The sequence below is a fragment of the Equus asinus genome, chromosome 9 (assembly GCF_041296235.1).
Source record: "Equus asinus isolate D_3611 breed Donkey chromosome 9, EquAss-T2T_v2, whole genome shotgun sequence".
In the NCBI taxonomy this organism is placed as follows: domain Eukaryota; kingdom Metazoa; phylum Chordata; class Mammalia; order Perissodactyla; family Equidae; genus Equus; species Equus asinus.
In genome coordinates this window covers 21,316,778-21,336,290 of record NC_091798.1, presented here as the reverse complement: position 1 = coordinate 21,336,290, position 19,513 = coordinate 21,316,778, and the positions used below count along the sequence as shown (strand labels likewise).

General features: G+C 42.8%; 1 protein-coding gene across 4 annotated transcripts in view; it reads right to left on the bottom strand.

The window, feature by feature from the left end:
• Positions 1-6,085, bottom strand: part of ATP10B (ATPase phospholipid transporting 10B (putative)) — a 286,627-nt gene extending 280,542 nt beyond the window's left edge. For all 4 annotated transcript variants that reach the window (XM_044777708.2, XM_044777711.2, XM_070517124.1 and 1 more), the window contains exon 1: positions 5,840-6,085. The gene's annotated coding sequence lies outside the window, so the exon portion shown is untranslated. The remainder of the gene's footprint in view (positions 1-5,839) is intronic.
• Positions 6,086-19,513: the final 13,428 nt, after the last annotated feature.

The window sequence follows — 19,513 nt, the reverse complement described above, 5'->3', positions numbered from 1 at the left end:
ATTAAGTGAAATGGTACACATGTAGGGGTCTGTAGAGTGCCCGGGACACTGTGGAAGTGTTATCTGTAAATGTATGCAAGGCTGAATGAAATGGAAGCAGAATTATGCTACTTTGGAAAGTAAGTAATTTGTGCAAGATCTCATAGGCATTAAAGGGCATGGTGTCCAAGATTTAACTCAATTTCTCCGACTTCTTTCTGTATTCCTTCCTGGTAACAGGCCAGTTGCATAAGTGCCACTTAGGAGGGATGACAGCACTTTCCTGACATGCAGCCACAATGCAGACCACCACTTTGTCTGACAGAATTCATAGGCTAGTCCTCAGGCTAAAATGCCAATTACTGAATTCTCTCACAGCAGTGAAAACATGCTTCACGATCTGTGATCAAATCCACTGGCTCTTAAACCAGGCTGAAAAGAGAAGGAAGGAAAAATGCAAAAGGGTTACTGTTCAAAAAGGTTAGGGATGGGCTGAGGGTACCTTGAAGAGACAAGAATTCTGCCCTGGTGCTTACTTCTGCGATATTCTGGTAACTAAAGTGTCATGGGGGGAAAGCCAAGCCAACTAGTTAAGGAGCTCAACTGCGTCCGGATAAGACGAGGCAAAGGAAAACAAACAGACTCACTGCCCAGGCCGGGGTGGGAAGGTGCAAGGAAAACAAACTGTGGGTGGCAGGTTTGTCCACATGTCCCATGGGGTGGCCCAGCAGGACAGGTTTTTCCATGGTTAGTCAGTAATGTCTTATCAAACCATCTCGGAGAGGGTGATTCAGGCAGGAGGAGTTTGGGGCAGTTGAGCACAGACATGAAGAACCTGTGTTCGGTCACACCGGCTTGGATGTATGTCCTGGTGGTACCACTTTCAGCTGGGTGCCCCTGGCCAAGTTTCTGAGCTCCGAGAACGTCATCTTCCTCTTCTCTAAAATAGGGAGGATAGTACTGGAACCCACTTGAGACTGTCGCTGTGTTAGGATTACATGAACTACTTAAATAGTCTCACACAGAGCACCTACTCAATAAAAGGGGGCTGTTGTTAATTATTAATTACTGTCATTATTTGAGAGGGATCTCAGAGCCAGGCACACTCAGTGCAGGCAGCTGAAGAATGTTTGCTTTCCAAGGGTCCTGGTGCTCCTGGCAGAAGCAAGTCTCCACCCAAGGGAAGTCTGAGTCCGTAAAGCAAGTTGAATATGCAACTGGGTACCACGGTCGAAAGAGCACAAGTGCTGGCATCTGTCTCTGATCAGCCCAGGACAGACCTCTGGAAAATTTCTGGTCACTTATCCCAACATTGGTCCTAACTCAAGAGACTTTGTATCGGCAGATTTAAGGCAGTGCAGGAGAATGTTTTCCTAGAGCTGAAAGAAGCCCCCTAACAGTCCGGTCAGCGCTCTGTCTTGGTGAACAGCAGCATCATTGATTGCTTTTAATGAGGAAACTTACCACCCCAAGGGTAGTGTGGTTGCCTGCGCACAGAGAAACTGAAGAGAGGAGAAAGTTCTGGCTGGTTTGATGATATCCTAGAGAACACAACTTAAGTCATTTTCAACAACACACTTCACTCACCAGCCTAAAGGTGAGACGCCGATAAGGACCCTTAGGTACATGCGTGGAGAGAAAGTAGGTTGGATCTTGCAGTATAAGCTCCTGTCCAACTGAGTTCCCAGAGGAATGTGTGTTTCCTTGAGAATTTATTGAGGAAATATGACATAGAAGAGGGAAGGGGTCAGATGGATACAGTTAGAGCATCAAATCCTGATTCTAGCTGTGTCACCTGACTTGTCATCAGTTTCTACACTTACAGGGTGGGAGTGAGAGGCCCTCACGCATAGAAGGGTACAGGGAAAAGTAGCAGCAGCAGTGGACATTTCAGAGTACCTTACACATCAAGCACTGTTTCGGCATTTTATATGTATCTACTTATAGAATGTTCACACCACCACTGGGGGGAAAGTTCAGTAATATTCCCATTTATAGATGGGGAATCTGAAACACAGAATAGTTGAGAAACTTGTCCTAGGTCACACAGCTAGCAACTGACAGAGTCAGGCACTCTAAACCATGAGCCCATGCCCATCACCACTGTGATGGACTGCCTCTTGCACATGAGATAACATGAGGAAAATGCTTCTATCAGTGCCGAGTATGAAGGAGTAGTTAATAAATGTTGACTATCATTATTCTATCATTAGCCCCTAGTGCAGCAGATAGTATCTGCAACTTCTCCAGAAGATTTTAAGAATTAACACAGTTTGGGTTCTGCCTAGTATCCAATGTATGCTCTGGGTTAGGACTGATGATTTTCTGGGTTAGGACTGATGATTTTCTGGGTTAGGACTGATGATTTTCATTTTCCCTTTGGCAAGATGCACCATTTTCCTTTCTCTATGAAAATATCTGTCATTTTCTTCAAAGGGCACTTTGAGAAAAGGAATCCCTCTAGAGCATTTTTCTAAATCTTGGTAAACAAGACACATGGAAAATGCTAAAGTAAAACCACCATTTCAATGAAACTTCACAGGCATCATCTCATTGGGTGACATCTTGTGAGAAGGGCAGGCCCAGTTATGTTGAATTGTGTATAAAGAAAGATTCCAGGGACTCAAGAAGGCAACCTGTCTGGTAGATAAGAGCATGTGCTCTTAAGTCACCCAGCGTGCATTCAGATCTGGGTTCCATCACTCCCTACCTGATGGCCTTGTACCCTCTAAGTCTCATATTCCTTATTTCCAAAACACAGAGAGAGTCAGCAGGAACATGAGATGAGATTATCCAAGGAATCCTCTTAGCACTTAGTAAGTTCTCAATAAACGTCCACTGCCAACATTGCTATTATCATTACTGTGGCCCACGGAGTTGGAAAAGAATTACTGAGAAGTATGGCCAGGATTCAAGACAAGGTCTTCACACACTGAATGTAAGTCTCTTTCTATGATACAACTTTCCTTACCGGCCCCTTCCTCCCCAGAAAATTATCAGGACTCTGGCTTGGCTCCTGATTCAAAAAATATATTGTTTTCAAAAGGCATCTGCAAATTGAGAACAACACAAGGGAACAGAACAAGATAAGGAATGCGTTAATAAAAGAATCATCGAGCAACCTGAGGATCAGATACAAAATCGGATGTCTCTTAAATCAAATAGGGCCAGGGCCAGGGCTGATACCAGGAAGGCTTGACACACATTACAATGAAGAACACATAAGTGCGAGGAGGGACCCATAAAAACCACCAGCGTGTGAAATATTGCCAAATGCTGTGTGCTTGCCAAAGAGGAAGCGTCAGTAGGCTGGATTCTAATGCTCCTCGCTGCAAAGCAAATGGGCTGGGTGTTAATTAAAGTGTGTAAGCCGATTCTTGAGGTTGTTGCCTGGGAAAAGGAATCCTGCAGAGAAGTCTCTTCCTCTGATAGATTTCTTTTGGAACTGTGGATTTTCTGCAAGTGAAATTTTCCAAAACAAACACAGCTCCCTGCGTATTCCATGCTCCCCATTGCTTGCAGGGCTGGGTGCTTGTGAATAAGAGATACGTTGTGCTGGTTTCTATATCGCTGTCACACCGAATACTCTGCAAAGGGCTGGCACCACACGTGCACCTCACAGGCTATGGAGGGCAGCTCTTATCATTCCGTTTTACGGAAGAGAAATATGAGAAGAGGAGACAAGAAGAGACATGACCACAGTTGCAGAGAGTGGTAGAGCCCATAGAAATGCTTTGTACACCCTGCTCCCAAATATGGACCTCTTTCTATCCTATGAATGAATGACACCCAAAATAGCAAAAGATATGTCAGCAAAGCCTGGTGGGAATTTGAATCAGTGACTTGAGGAAGCAGGGCTGGAAGGGAGCACTCTCAGCTTCCTGCACTTATACTGGCATGGCAAGTACCCCAGGCGTGCCTAAGATCAATATCATGTTTGGTCCAGAAGAGCTTGCTGGCATGTGTCACAGGCAGTGTTGCTTATTGAGACTGGTCAGCAGAGCCAGCCTGATCAGACCTTGCTATTTTCTCAAGGAACTAAATCCACTTGATGCCATTTAGCCTTTTTCCCTGTTACCCCAAAAATGAAATCAGTTGCCCCTTGAGCTATTGAAAACCCAGGTGACCATTACTGCTGTTTTTAGACCAAGATGTTTGCCTTCCCAAGGGAGATTGAGTGGAGGTGTTGGATGAGAAGGAGAAAAACTAGCTGTCATGATATCTCCTAATCCTGTCTATTATTCATTCGCTCAACAAATATTAACTGAGCCTGTTTTAATTGGGAAATCTACTATGCCCTGGGGACCCAGTAGTGTCCAGCTGGCAGAAGACATGGAATGGCTCTACCCTCAGGGAACTTATGTTCTAGTGGGAAGGTAAACAATAAACAAGATGACAGAATTTCAGATCGTCATCAGCATTATGAAAATAATCAACACTGTGAGGGAGTGTAATTGAGGGTGGTAGTGGTGGTGGTGCGTCCATTTGAGATTCTGTGGTTTAGAAAGCCCTCTTGAACAGGCAACATTTGAGCTGCAACCTGGTTGAAAAGAGAGAGCCAAATACAGGAAAAGCCCAGGGGAACGTGTTCCAAGCAGAGGGAGGACCAGGGACACATGTCCCAAAGAGGAAAGAGCAGAGGCCGCCAGTGTTGCTGGCTCACTATGAAACTAAAGGAGCTGGTATTAGGTGACATTGGGGAGGGGACAAAAGTTGGAGTGATGAGAGTTCTGGTATTTGGAGGTTGGGTTTAATTCTAGGTAGCCACAGTGCACTGACCCAATGTCTTCCTCTCTGAGGTATTTGCTTTCCCTTCCATTGCTGGCTCTGGTGTTTTAAAGACCAGCTGCATTGTTCAGCTGCACAGTCTCTGAATTCTTAATGGCACAGACCACATGGATTACATATTGCTGACAGTGGGCTCTAAACATTCTCCAAATCCACAAGAAGGGGCCATTGAGGCCTGAGAGGTAGAGACCAAGTTCTAAATTAGTTCCCGAACATGGCAACAGGAGAATGAGGCTGTCAGCTTTGTTCTGCCTGGAGAAAGCCCCTTGACAAGTGGTTGTTCCTCACCACCTCTGTACACTCTGAATCTGGAACACCCTCAGCTAACTATGACCTCATTGATGTAAGTCAAAAGCATGGACTGGGATCAGCAAGCACTGGTTTGGCTCAGTTAATCTCCTTGAACCTCAGCATCCTCAGCAGTATTGTAGGTAATACTGACACCTGACTCACGGGCTTGTAAATTGCCTCACACTCGTGCTTGTAAATCATAAATCTTCAAATAAGCTCTCACCATTACTATTTTTATCAGTCACCATCAACAAAAAGCCAACTCTCACTCTCTCTCTTCCTCACACACATTTACTTCTTTCAAAATCCTGCATAATGGTTTTGTAAGCTTTTTGAAAGAGGCCCTGAAATAGCACAGGTGATGACCAATGCCTGTATCATATGGGCTCTCTATACAGGTAATTCATTCCTAGCTATAGGCAGCAAGGGCAGAGGCTGCCTGCTCATCAGCACGTGGAGGAAGCCAAGACTCCATGGAGTGAGCACCATCACCATCCGCAGCCGCCCTCATAACTCAGTCCATGCAAGCACGAGATCTTCCAGCATGGGCAAAGAGCTCCCCAGATACAGAGGAATGAGGTTCCCTGGGACCCGGAGCTGCTGGAGGCTGGTGGTGGACACAGCTACAGCCCCAAGGACCCAGGGTAGTGAGGATGAAGCCAGGGGCAGCCTCAGAGCCTCCCTTTGAAGTAGCGTTCCTACCCCAGGGCAGCAAGCACTGGTGAGAGCTGAAGAGAAACCCCCTCCACCCCAAAGTCTTAGCATCAAGCAGGGCGCTTACCTCCTTCCTCCTTGGTGCAGGGTGCAGGCTCCACAGCTATGACACGGGGAGTCAGCACTCCTAGGGTGTTTTTATTCTGGTGGGGCACTAAGGAGGGAGGCTGAACTGTCACTGCCTCCAGTTATCCCATCAAAGGGGAGTGACGGCCAGTACAAGAGCCTCCTTCTCATCCCTGGCTGGGGCAGGCAGCCCCAACCCTTTTAGAAGCCCAGCCTTCAGTGTCACATACCTGAACACAATTCCTCCACCCCGTTTCCTCCTCTCCTGGCCTGCTGGAGAAACCTGCTGAGCCCCGCCCTCCCCAAGGCTTCTAGGTTCTTCTTCCAAGCCCTGCATCTCCGCCCTTCTCCTCCTCTTCCGTGGAGGCTCCCTGGCAGGGCTGGCCTAACCGGCTCAGGCTCCCAGAGAGAAGCCCAGAGAGGCTGCCTGTGCTGTTAGCTGGTGGGTGGGTGGCCTGGTCTCCACTATCTCAGCTCTGCCCCCGGGCCCCCACACTTTATTTTGAGATAGAGCCCTTGGGTTAGTTAGAGCTAGAACTTGGGACTTTTGCCCAACTGTGGGGAAATGAGTATTTTCTGGTGATTAATTTAAAAACTATAGGGATTTGAAGGCCAAGTCTCAGGAGATGGGTGCTCTGTCTAGCTGCTTCACAGGGCGACTTCAATCCAGGCCAAGGAGCTACATCTCTAATGCCGGAGACTCGGCTGTACCGCACCCTTACTTCAGGGGGTCCAGCTCTTCTCAGGACAGACACAACAGCTACCTTTATTCTCAGTAGAAAGAGGAGGGAGAGAATTGAGAGACAGATTGAAATCTGCCCACTAGGCTGAAAGGAGATTCCATTTCTTCATCTGTGAAGTGTTGGGGAGATCGTCAAGGAAAGTTTAGCCATGCACCCATGTCTGTTGTTAAAAAGCACTTAGAAATCCCAATCAATGACTGTTCCACTGAATCCACAGCTGGTCTTAACATAAGGAGTTAAATTATCCTTGAAAAACAATCATTGCTCAGGTCCCAAATTCTAAGCATTTGGGATTTTATTTCCCTACCTTGGTTAAGTTAGTATTCTTGCTCTCCAGGTCAGAGATTTCCAGATTTTAGGATTCATAAGAATTATCCGGGGTATTAAAGCTGCAGATTTCTGCATGAAACTCTCAGATTCCAGGAGGGCTCAGGAATCTGTATTTTAAAGATTTCCCCTAGGTGATTCTGATGTACGTGGTTTGGCATCTGTACTTTAAGGAATACTGTCCTGGAATAGGTCTAAATTCTCTATTCCCAGCCTGGCATTTCTGGGTGCCTTTGAGCCTCAGCTGAGGACCAGCTGTTCTCCACTGTTTCCAATTCACTTTTCTACCCCTGCACTCAGGAATTTCCCAGCTGACTTCAGTATCTTCCTCCTCCCTTTAACTCACAAATCAGCTTTGTCAGAGAAGAGTGCTAAAGGAAATGATGTCATCGAACCCTTTCTTATCATCACAGCAGCAAAGTCATTGAGCCCTGGTTCTGCCCTTTCTCTCCCCTGAGGCTCAGACCTCACACCATTGCCACCACTACATCACCTGTTCCCAAGCTAGTCCCCCTGTGCCAGCCCCTCCCCAGTCACTCTCCCTCATAATACCACTACTTCTGGGGAAGATGCCTGGTGCATGGGCCCCACAATCAATTGCTTTCCCTGCTCCATGGCTGAGGCAATCCGTGTTCAGGTTCCTTATTTCTTGCGTCAAGTTTAGTTTAGAATGAGATTCTCACATCCCACCTGCTCCCCCAAATGGACTTCTCATACAGGCCACTAGACTTCATATGAGTGTTTGTCCATGCCAATCGTTTTAATCATAAGACAAGAACTACAGGACCCACTCGATTCAAAGCACATTTACTAAGCACCCAATATGTGCAGGACATCGTATGAGGCACAGCGAGGGGTGTGAAGAGGACCAAAATGTGTCAGTGATGATGTAGTTATTGTTATTGGCATCGTTTTACAAGTGAATTGGGCAGAGGGCACTGAATGGGGATCAAATGATAAAAGTGATGTAGGAAAATGTGTGGGCTTTATTTGCCCAAGGGGAAAGGTTCTCTTGGAGCCACCCACCCCCACCTAGAAGTAGGTCAGGGGATCCGCTGTGATACATTAGGGAAACTAAAAATAGATGTTTTCTTGCCTTGCCAATGCAGTTCCCCAAGACTTTCCCAGCACTCACAAGCTTCAGACGAAATGAATGGCAGCACAGTCAATGGCACCACAGTGGTTACAAACACAGACTTTGGCACCAGACTACTTGGATGGAAAGCCTTTCTCTCCAGCTCCCAGCTGTGTGGTTTTGGGCCAAGTGCTGAACCTCCCTTGGGAAAAAAGTAGTACTCTCATGACGGGGCTGTTACCTGCATGATATGAACTAATATGTATAAAGTGCTTTTAACGGTGAATGTCCTCACATGTTATTATTATTCAGGAAGTCTTGAGCACTGTTACTACATATTGATTTGCACTCTAAAAGACTCATAATGTTTTTTCACCTTAAGACAATGTCTTCCAAATATTTGCTTTCTTTGATTTTTACACTTCTCAATTCTGCACTCAACCTTCCTCATTAATTTACCCATGCTTTCCTTCATGTATTAATTTATATATATACATTTATTTTTGAGGAGGTACTATGTGCCAAGAACTGTGCTAGGTGCTGGTGATAAAATGGTTGGAGAGATAGCCACTATCCCTGCTCTGAAGGAGTTTACGGTCCATTGGCGTACCAGGTATTGATTGAATAATCACAGGAAAATTGTGAAATTATGATTGTGATAAGTGTTAAGAAGGAGCAGTCGCTGTGCTGAGAAAGTATGTGAGAAGGGCTTTGACCTGGTCAAGGGGTTAGGGTAGAACTGGGATATGAAGGAAGAGATGGAATTAATTATATGGAGTGGAGGTGCCTCATGAGAATATTCCAGATAGAGAAATGCCATGTGTCTTGTGTATTAATCAGTTTTGTTGCAGTAACAAATAACCTCCAAATCTCAGCTTACACCGTAAAGGTTTATTAGTCACTTGTGTTGCAGGTAGGCTGTGGGTTGACTGCAGCCCTGCTCGGGCTATGACTCTGTTTCTCATTCGGGGACTCAAACTGAAGGAACAGCCCCTATGCGGGACTTGCTATTCTTGTAGCAGAAAGAAGGGTCAAGAGCCCTGGTGGGAACTTTCCATGACTCTGAAAGCTTCTGCTTGGATGTAGCCTTCATGTGTGCTTACATTCCTTTTGCTGACAGTGGGCTCTTAAAAGTCTCCAAATCTATAAGAAGAGGCCACTGAGGCCTGAGAAGTAGAGACTGAAGCCAATGGGACAGGGGTATATCGTGCTCAACACTGGGAACAAAGCAAGGTACATGGCAGAGGGCAGTAACCTAACCCTCTTACAGGGAAGAGGATGGGAATGAATAATTGAAAAAATAATATAAACTATGATACTAAGGTTCTCAAATAAAAAACTTAGAGGCCTTTGTGGCTAATGCTGAGAGAGTTGGTGGGAACGTAATGAGAGACGAGACTGGAGCAGTAGGTGGGGCCAAGCCATGGAAAAGAATCTGACCTCCGTACTGTAAGCAGTGGAGAAACACTGAGCTTTACCCATTTAACCTCTTTCCTTAGTTGTTAAAAGAACACTTTTCATGTTTTTCTGGTTTCTGAAGGAATACGTGTTTGTTATAGAAAATGTGGAGACGACAGACGAAAAGAAAAAATACAAATCACCCTTAACTTTACAACTTCAGAGAGAACCATTATTGGTTGATATTTTGGTGAACATGTTTCTAGAGTTTCAGAGACTTTCCAATGTATATAAAGTATTTTTAAAACCCAAATTGGATCATATTCTTCATCGGTTGTTATGAATATTTTCCAAGTTATTAAATATTCTCCCCATTATCATCATCATATGGATGCACCATACTTTGACTAATTCCCAAATATCGGACATTTATGTTTTTATAATTTTTCTATTTTATAAAAATTCTGCCATGAAGTTTTTTGTATTTAGCAACGTCGATATTTCACAGATATGGTATTTTTACCTGAAAGGGTATGACAAATTTAAAGGCCATTGACATGCATTCCCAGTTGTCCCGCAAGAAAAGTTGTAGCAAATCACACACAACCCCATGGCAGGATTTGCCAACTCTGTTGATGACTATTTTATATTGTCAGTTTAATCAGTGGAAGATACCGTCTTATTTTTGTTTTGCATTTATTTGATAATTAAGGACAGACCTTATTGTATATAATTCCCAGTGCTTTCATCAGGGAAAGACTTCCTAGATTAAAAATCTGGGCCTTTTGGATCTTCTGCTTAGAATGCTCTCTTGTTTCTTCTTCAGCAAATTGTAACTACTTTGTCCTCTATAACTCATTGTAAGATTTGCTTCTGCTTCCTACAAGAAGCCATCTCTGACTGCCCCCGCCCCTGATCATCTCCTACCCGTGGGTGCTGCCAGTCAGGATATGGACAGTTGGTTCTATGTGTACAGTGGGATGATATGGTTCATGAGCACTTTGTTTCCCCAAGTGGAGTGGGTGCCCTCCTATAGTGTCTCGATCTGTGCTCTGCGTGTGTTATGGTCCATAAATATTTGTGAGTAAATTCTAAGGCATGATGGCACAATGGGTGAGTGATTTTTGACTTGATGGATGACTCAATTCTGGGGACTTGCACATGGCTCTATTAATAAAAGATTGTGGGCCAAAAGTCATTGCTAATGCCACTCAGGATCTCTTTTTAGATTGTAATCTAACATCAATTTTTCAACTTCCCAAACATAGGTTGGTAACATGGGGCCTTCTGATTTGACAGAAGCCCAATTATTTTATCTCCCTCTGATTTTTCTTTCCTCCTAGCCACAGTCAAAGAACATCTATCCATTTGATATGTGGCGTGGTTTCTGGTTAGTTTTTACTAAGGATTTGAGGTTTGATTTTTTCTTTCTGTTACAGGTTGTGCTAATGTCTTGTTAAGCTAGTATGACAGTATAAATTGCACCTTCATACTCCCCTTCTCATGTTACTGGGAGGGGACAAAGCCTTGCAAGAGGAAATGACCATTAACAGGGCATTCCGCTGTGTCAGTGGGGAATGTGGGGAAAAGCCAACCCTTGTTGACACATCTTGCTTTCTGGGGTTGTGGGTTAAATTCTCGAAAGTCTTTCCAAGCCCTCAGGCAGATTGGGTTTATAATGACTTATCTCTATATTGGCATCACTTGCACCCTTGTCTTGAAGGAGAAGGAACCAAAGCCTGTCAAGCATGTGTCCCATCATGTCACTGAACCCAGAAGTAATTTTAGGATTATTCTCTCACATAGGTCTACACAACCCCCTTCAGTGACTAGAATGATTCCATGAGATGGACCTATCTGCATTCCCGACATGCATCAATATTATCAGGTGGTGCTCGAATCTACTATAGAGTCTAACAGACATTCTTACCACTCTCTCCCATTTTGCAAATATCCTCTATGCCTTGAAACAGACAGATGCTTGTCTCCTTCCAGGAATAGTTGAGATTTTGGTTTTTAATTATTGTTTTCCAAATAAAACCAAGGCACACCTGAACAGGAGTCCTCTCCATGAATTGCTTAATTAAAATAGCTCCCTGAAGGCCGTTGAAATATCTGAGGAGGAGGGCAAAGCACAGAGATTTAATTTCGAGTAGCTTCTTTATTAAAATGGAAGGAAATACAAGCTGGTCTACTTCAACTTTGAAAGCTGTGTTAAAAAATCCATCAGCAAAGAATGATTCTCTTTAATAAAGCAGTGTTTCCAGAATATGATATGAAGACCACCTACATTAGGATGATTTGGGGGAACTTGTGAAAAATTCAGGTTCTTGGCTCCACCCTAGACCTCCTGAAGCCTCTGAGGGTGGAGCCTGGGATCTGGATTTTAATGCCTACCACCCAAGATAATTTCTATGTACACCAAAGTTTGAGAACCAATACAAAACAATGATATTCTGGGCGGAGTCTGAATGTGATATTGTCTTCTTAAAACTCCATGTGTCAGGATATTATTTAATGTTGCCCTCCTCCATTAATTTGTTAGATCTGTGAAGATAGGGACCAGTGAGGTCACTCCCATCTCCCCAGGACCCAGCATGATGCCCGGCCCACCCCACACCTATTGGATCAGAAACTCAGGGAATCAGGCCCATCAACGTTTATTTTAACAAGTCCTGCAAATGAGCCTGATGTGTGCTACAGTTTGAGGAGCACTAGTATAAAAGAATCTTTTCAGAAAAGCTATTTGCTTCTTAACAGTAGCAACCTACTGCCTTTTATTTCTCTCTCCAATTCAGATGGAACATTCTTCGGTCTATATGCCACAACATATCTTTTAAGGGCAGGATACATTAAATCCCAGGCATGGTTTCAAGAACAGGAAACACTATCCCGTTTTACAGAAGAGGAGAGTGAAGCTCATAGAATGTAAATGACTTACGTGAGCTCATGGAGCTGATAAAGGACAGCCCTGGGGTTTAATTCATGATCTCTTAGACACTAATGCCAATCTTCTTCCTTATTCTTCTATTGATTCTCCAGATCCTGGCTTTTGTTTTACTGGGCTGCACGAGGACTGTTCCAAGAGTTTTTTTAAGGGGAGAAATAAGACAATCTTTATCTTTTCTTGTATCACTAATAGCACCATCTGGGAGATGGCTGCTCTGTGTGACCTTGAGATCTAAGTCGTTCCCTGAACATACCATCCAGAAGTGGTTTGAGGGATTCACTGGGGCTTACAGGCTAGAGGGATAGACTGATCATTGCGGGATTGTCTCTCCTTGCATCTACCAAACAATCCTAAAAAATCATGTGTTTCCTTTATTCTTTTCCAGTAACCAAAAACAGTCCTATTTCAAGGATTGAAGGAAACCAGAGTGGGCCTAATGGAAGAACATTCATTAGGAATAAATCATTGTTTATGCTGAAAGTAGATCTGTGCTTTTTAAAAAATTAGAGTTGTGTGGGAGATCATGCTTGTTTGACCCAGAGCAAAGTAGGCAACATCATCCATTCATTCATCTATTCATTCATTTACCCTCTATGACCATTTTGAAAGTGCAGTTGCACAAATTCAATCAAACAACAGGCAATTCAAATATAGCAAGATGAGCGCCATGACAAGCAAAGGCAAGATGCTGTGGAAATGCATAAGAGGGCAAGCCAACCAGGTTTGGGAGTTGAGGAAAGCTTCCCAGAGGAAGCGGCGTCTAGGCCAAGACTTGAAGATTTCATAGGCACTACCAGTTGGGGAGTGGGCAAGGAGAGAAATGTAGGGAGGAGGACGGGGTTTTTCTGCAGAAGGAAGTATATGTAAAGAGTATACTGCAGAGTCAGGCCATTGAGGCCTTGTAACTCTTCCCCAACCTATTTCTGTTCTTGGGGGAACCCAAACCAAGATAGATACGGAATATGGACTTTAGTCTAGGCATTCAAAGTCTTGGCATCTTTGTTATTCTTCTATTCTTACTTATCACCATCATCATTATCATCACCATTATTATTATATTATTATTAGAGCCAGTAAGATCACTATATTAGTGCAACTATGTGTTCAGAACAGGTAGAATAGAGACTCATTTTCTCCTCTTCTCAGACTAGAGGCATCTGGGGTTAGCTTCTGGTGGCCCCACTGAAAGTGGACCCTGATAAACAATAGTGTGTTCAGGGGTAGAAAATGGGAAGTATCTCATACAAGGAATATATAAAAGAACAAGAAGGGTTAGGAAAGGCAGGAGAGCTATCTTTCAAATCTCAAGTGCTATTATTGAGGGGGGGCTTCCCTGACATCCAACTCTAGGCTGTCTCCCATGAAACTGTCATAGCACTCTCTCAACTGTAAGTTTCATTGGGATAAGAACCAAGTTTGTCTTACTACTGCTTCCCCAGTGCCTAGCACGGTGCCTGGTACATAATAGGTACTCAACAGATATTTGTTGAGTGAATGAATGACTGGGACAGAGGCAGTCCCATGCCAATGGCAGGGCTTTTCCAGGCTCTGCACAATTATTCCCATCATTTCCAAAGGTCAGTGCCTGATTGTATTCCCTCTCAATAGAAATATGGCCCATTTGAAAGATCCAAAGTACATCACATTGTTGTGGCTGGCTTCCATAGCATAGCTATAGATGATCCTTTAAAAAACTTCACCCATGAATGAGACGCAGCATTTAATGGTTCTGCAGTACAGTTTGGAGAGTTCATTTTTCACAATATGTTTTATGCATCATAAACCAAAATATGCAATTGGAAACAATGATGAGAAAGTGACACCACATTTTCCAGATTCAAAGCCCTGGGAATTGACCCCTCTGCCTAATCTACTGCTAAGTGCCCTGAGATTGCACAGGAGGAAAGTAGGTACAAGTGAAGATTTTAATCATAGAGCAGACAGGTTCAAAGCACCCCAAGCAGTTTTCTGAACTCTTCAAGCATCAGAGCATTCCTCCAAGGACTTCAGATACCATTTTGTCCAACATCTTCATTTTTTTATGGGTCAACTTGGGTCCCTCAAAATAAAGTGTCTTTTTCCCATTAAAACATCCTATTAGTGGCAGAGCAAGTATCTTTAGTCAAAGACCTGCTTTTTCCACCATGCTTTTCTGCTGTCCTTTCTTCTCCATCTGTGTTAAGCTAGGTATTGATCCTCCTCCAAAAATCTAAGATGGGCTAAAATATGAAGCTGTCTTTCTTTGATTTTTCCCACCTAGAATCATGTCCTTCTTGGTCACCTCTTTTCATATATAACCTATTGCAGATTTTCTTTCTCTTGTTATCTCCTCTTTGGTTTTCTCTTTAGCCAAAATGACCTATTTAGCTTGTGACGATCAGTGGCATCTTGGCTTCTGGCAGCCTAGACCAAAAGAACAGATGCAGAAAAGTCAAGTGGACGAGGACACTCTGAAGATCTGGACTTTCAAGGAATAAGGAAGCACTCAGCTTCCCTGATTTCTTATTCATTTTTCTAAGATTAATGCACTTAAATACATAAAATACAATGCTCATCTCAAGCAGCTGCTCATTTATGAGCCTTTGGCACCAGTCGCCTAGACTTGAGTTTTTGGAAATCAAATGATTGATACTCTCTTTAATCTCAAATTTTCATATTCATCATGAATGCTTATTCCTAAATAGATCTAGGTTGCAGGATGAGTGATTTAAAGAACAGAAAGCTTCTCCACTACAGACTCTGTTTCCATTGGCCTATTAAGCCACATATAATCCTTTTCATGAGAGCATTCGTCTCCAGAAAGCTCCTATCAAATGCAGTTAGGACTAGCACACTTAAGGTACCAGGAGTCATCAGCTTTTGAATCAGGATTAGCTGACTAGGAAACCAGTTTTTACCTTGAAAATCTGAAACTATAATTCCTTTCATAAATGGGAAGCAAGACAGGTAAGTTTCGATACATAGAAGTTTGGAACATATGCCATGTCTACAGTGAAGGAAGCGGTGGGAAGAGTGAGGAGTAAAAGGATAGTCATGAAGACAGTTGAATAAAACTTACATTTCTTCATTGTTTTTTATGGGGACAGACTAGATAGCCAAGACTGTGAATCTTTGAAAATTCCGCTTCATTCATCTATTTTTTTTTCACCAACCACTCCGTGAACACTTACTGTATATGGCGCTTAGTGGGCAAGGAGGAGGAAGAAGAAAGAGAGGTACAGTGTTTAGTCTCTACCTTTGTTAAATACATTACATAGAGATGGGAAAAACACATAACTAAAGGATACAAAATAAGGCAGAGTTATATGTAGTCTAAAATAGAGGAGCATGTTAAGAGTGAGGACAAGCAGGGGAAGAAATGATCAATTGCAACAATATTAGCTCTTGCTATTTCAGAGGCATCTCTGCATCACTTCTCTGACTCTACCCTCGAGTTTGAGACAAGGATATCCTTCCTTTAGAGAAAAAGTAGACTGAGAAGTTAATTGCCCTCAGATCATCTTCTGGATTGAGGCCAAATAGGTGTTTCTGTGTCAGTCATGATAAGAAAGGTTCTCTCTTGAACATGAAAGCATCTTCAACTCACCTCTGTCCTTCCTCATCACTGACTCTCTTTTTCTAAGATACCCAGAAGAAGCTTTTGTGATTTCCATCTCTCACTGGCTTCTCAAGTCATTGCTCTTTCCTTAGATTTCAACTTGTTGGTAGGAAGGAAAACCACTGCTTTTCTCTATTGAACCAAAATGCAAACAGTGGGCAAATAAACAGTTCTAGTACAACTTAAGTTAAGATAACTAGATTCCAGAATTCAGATCTTTAACTGTTGCACTACACTGTCTTCCAAAGGAGTCCCAAATGGAAACATCTGGTCCCAGAAGTTCTCAGCTGGATTTTGATGAATGGCAACCTCTTTTGCAAAAACCAAAACATTCCATTAACCCTCACCTCAACTCACCGCCTTAGCTTTATTTTTAACTATTTGAGTCCTTAGTCAAATCATGCAAGTGTCAAAGTTGTGCTGTCTTGAGAGGTACCCTTTATCTTAGCTTTCTGAGGTCTAGAATTAGGATGGGAACTCCTCACCCAGATCAAAGTTTCTCTAGGAAAGTCTGTCTCTAAGAAAGAGTAGTTGCTTATCTTGAGTTACGACAACGTGGGACAGGGTACAAGCATTATCTCCATTGATTAATACTTAGTGGCTCGTCTTGCTTTCTCTCTCAGGTTATCTTTTGCCTTCTCATCTCAACTCTCTATTTTGGGTGTTTTGTTTTGTCCAAATATATTGAAGGACTTGACATTGGTTTTCCGGGCATTGGGCCCAGGGTTTCTAGAGTTTGGTTTTCTATCTTATAGGTTATTCCAGATATCACACTTGGAGATGAATACATTGGTCACTGTTATATTCATTAGTGGAAAAATGTGTTTCAATTTAGGAGAAAAGAACTTGAACTCTGGTACTTCCAAGGATGATAGGTGAAAAGGCTGCCTTATGAGTTGAGAGTGTTGTTATGCTTTATGGATGATGAGACATAAAAATAAATCTTGCAGTAATGCCATGGAAGAGCTTGTGCCTCATATTTGCTTTGGAATAGAGCTCTGTTTTGGTTTGAAAGCTATTCAAACTTGATGCTTGAAATATTAACATTTTATCCTCAAATATGCTTACAAATCACAGTTCATACTAGTAAATATTCATGGATCATGTTCTTTTACTTCGTAGGAAAGTATGAAGAGTAGAAAGAAAACATTATGGGGTCAGAGCTTGGAGTATGGTGGGAGACAAGATTAAACATCAGCAGAGTTACCCTGGCAATAAATTTGAGTTTCTATTTGTGGTGCTTGGTTGCAAAATAACTCCAAGCACTTTCAAAGATGAATGATGCTGGGAAAAGGTGAAGCCAAACTTTCTGGTCCCAATCAAAGCACACACAAGCTAAGATGCCAGAGAATCGATAGCAATGGTGCCTCATATAATATCTTGCCTTGAGAGTTGTAGAATGCTTTAGAATTAACTAATCACTTGCACATATATTTTGTTACCTGATCCTGTGAGATGTATTATTATACCCATTTCTGAGATGAAGAGACCGTTGTTCTTTGCTTTTAAATGACTTGCCCATGTTTCCAAGGCTAATTAACTCAAACAATGGGGACCTGGATCCCAGATCCATAGACTTCTGCTCCAGGATTCTTTCAGGTACATCTTATCATGCAGGATTCAGATACCTCTTCCTCCTGCAGGATTTTCTATCCACCTAATTCTGGATCTCTAGGCTCCAAACATGACCCCATACCACCCTAGCTCCCATCACATTGACTTGTAATGAATTATTTCCCTGGCTTTATTTTCCACTGGACTTTGAGCTCCAGGAGAGAAGTGGCTTGTTTACCATGGCGATATCAACACATGGGGCCTGGCACGTAGTAAATGTTCTGTTAGTCTTTGTGAACTGAACTGAATTCCAACACTTATTTTGCCAAAACAGGGAGGACAGTAAAGGTGTAACTTCTAGATTGACAGGCTCCAAGTCTGTTTAGAAGGAAGAACATATTACTGGTGCTGCCCTCTTGAAAATCTCATTGCAGATGCTCAAGAGAGGACTCAGAAATTCTTTCTAACGCAGATCATGGTTCTGCTTTGGGTATTACCCCTGTTTCAGTCTTAGTTGAAGGGCAGTTCTGCCCAGTGGCTAAGGAATGAGAAATTCTAAAATTTCTCTGGATACACGGACCCTTTCCTATGATTCCCGACCCAATGCCCACACACCTGCCGAAGAGGGATGTGTATATTTGACTCTCTAGAGGAGCTGTTTCTGTTCCCAAAACCAGCTATCCTCTGCCAGGCAGATCATTGTGATGATGAGGTTGGCAGAGGTGCCAGATGATGTCTCGTCATCCCACATGGAAGAGGAGCAAACGTTAAGCGAAGATAAACAATAAAAAAGGTCCATTTAAAACCCATAACCTGCATGATTCAAAATTGGAAGTGGGACTCAGGATCTCAGTCTCCTTTGGAAATTTGTAAACTCTACCCCATTGCTGTGAGATTCTCCAGTGTGGCCAGCACAGTCAGAGTTGGCTGGATTCCCAGGTGCAATGCAGAGTCCATCTGTTCAGTCACTCTGTCTGGTGTGGATTTGGGTAATGAGTTTTGTGCATGGGACAGGTGCAAGTTACATTTGAATTTCTTAAATGTATTGAAAATGTGGTTGTGAGTCCTGAGTTCACTGAACCCTTAAGAGTTAGAGATTCCCACCATGGCCTCCTTGCAACTTTTTCAAGTCCATACACAACATATTTCAGTCCATACACAACAGTTATTTAGAGGGATATATGAATATAGTCTGCTTTAAGACTGGTAAATCTAGTTTAGTACAACGCCTGGTTTAGAGTAGATATTTAATAACTATTTCTTTAATAATAAAAATAGTAGTATGTTTTTAGTATTTCTATGCATCAGGTAATATGCTAAGGACTTTTCCTTCTTTCCTTCCTTCCTCCCCTCCTTCCTTCCTTGTTTCTTTCTCTCTCTCTCTTTCTCCCTCCCTCCCTCCGTCTATCCTCCCTCCTTCCTTTCCACAGATGTTCACTGAGTTCCCTGTACATATCAGGTACCCTTCTAAAAGCTCGGGCTATAGTGTGAACAAGTAATATTATGCACCTTAAATTCCAGTTGGAGGCATACTAATAATAATCAAGTAAACAAATAGAGAATACAACTTCAGATAGAGATACATAGTATGAAAAGATAAAACGGAGAAGTATGATGTGACCAGGGATGAAGGACTACTTTCCCTTGGTCATACGGGGAAAACCTGTATGGGAGAGACATTTGAACTGACATTCTTTCAATGAGTAAGAAAGAATTTGCCATGTGACAGTCTGTGGGGAAAGTTTTCTAGGCAGATGAGCATTCCAAGGTAAATGTCCCATATGAACAAGACTTGTTTGTGTAGTAAAAAGAAGCCAGCATCTTTGGAGCAAGATGCACAATGGGAGACAGTAGTACACACATGAGATTGGAGAGAAGAGCAGATGGCAGATTGTGTAGAGGTGTTGTAGGCCATGGTGAATAAAACTTCAATATATTATCTTTTTTAACCAACACAATGATCCTACGATGTAAGTGCTATTTGTATCTCCATTTTTAGAGGGGAATAGTGAGACTTAGAGAGGTGAGGT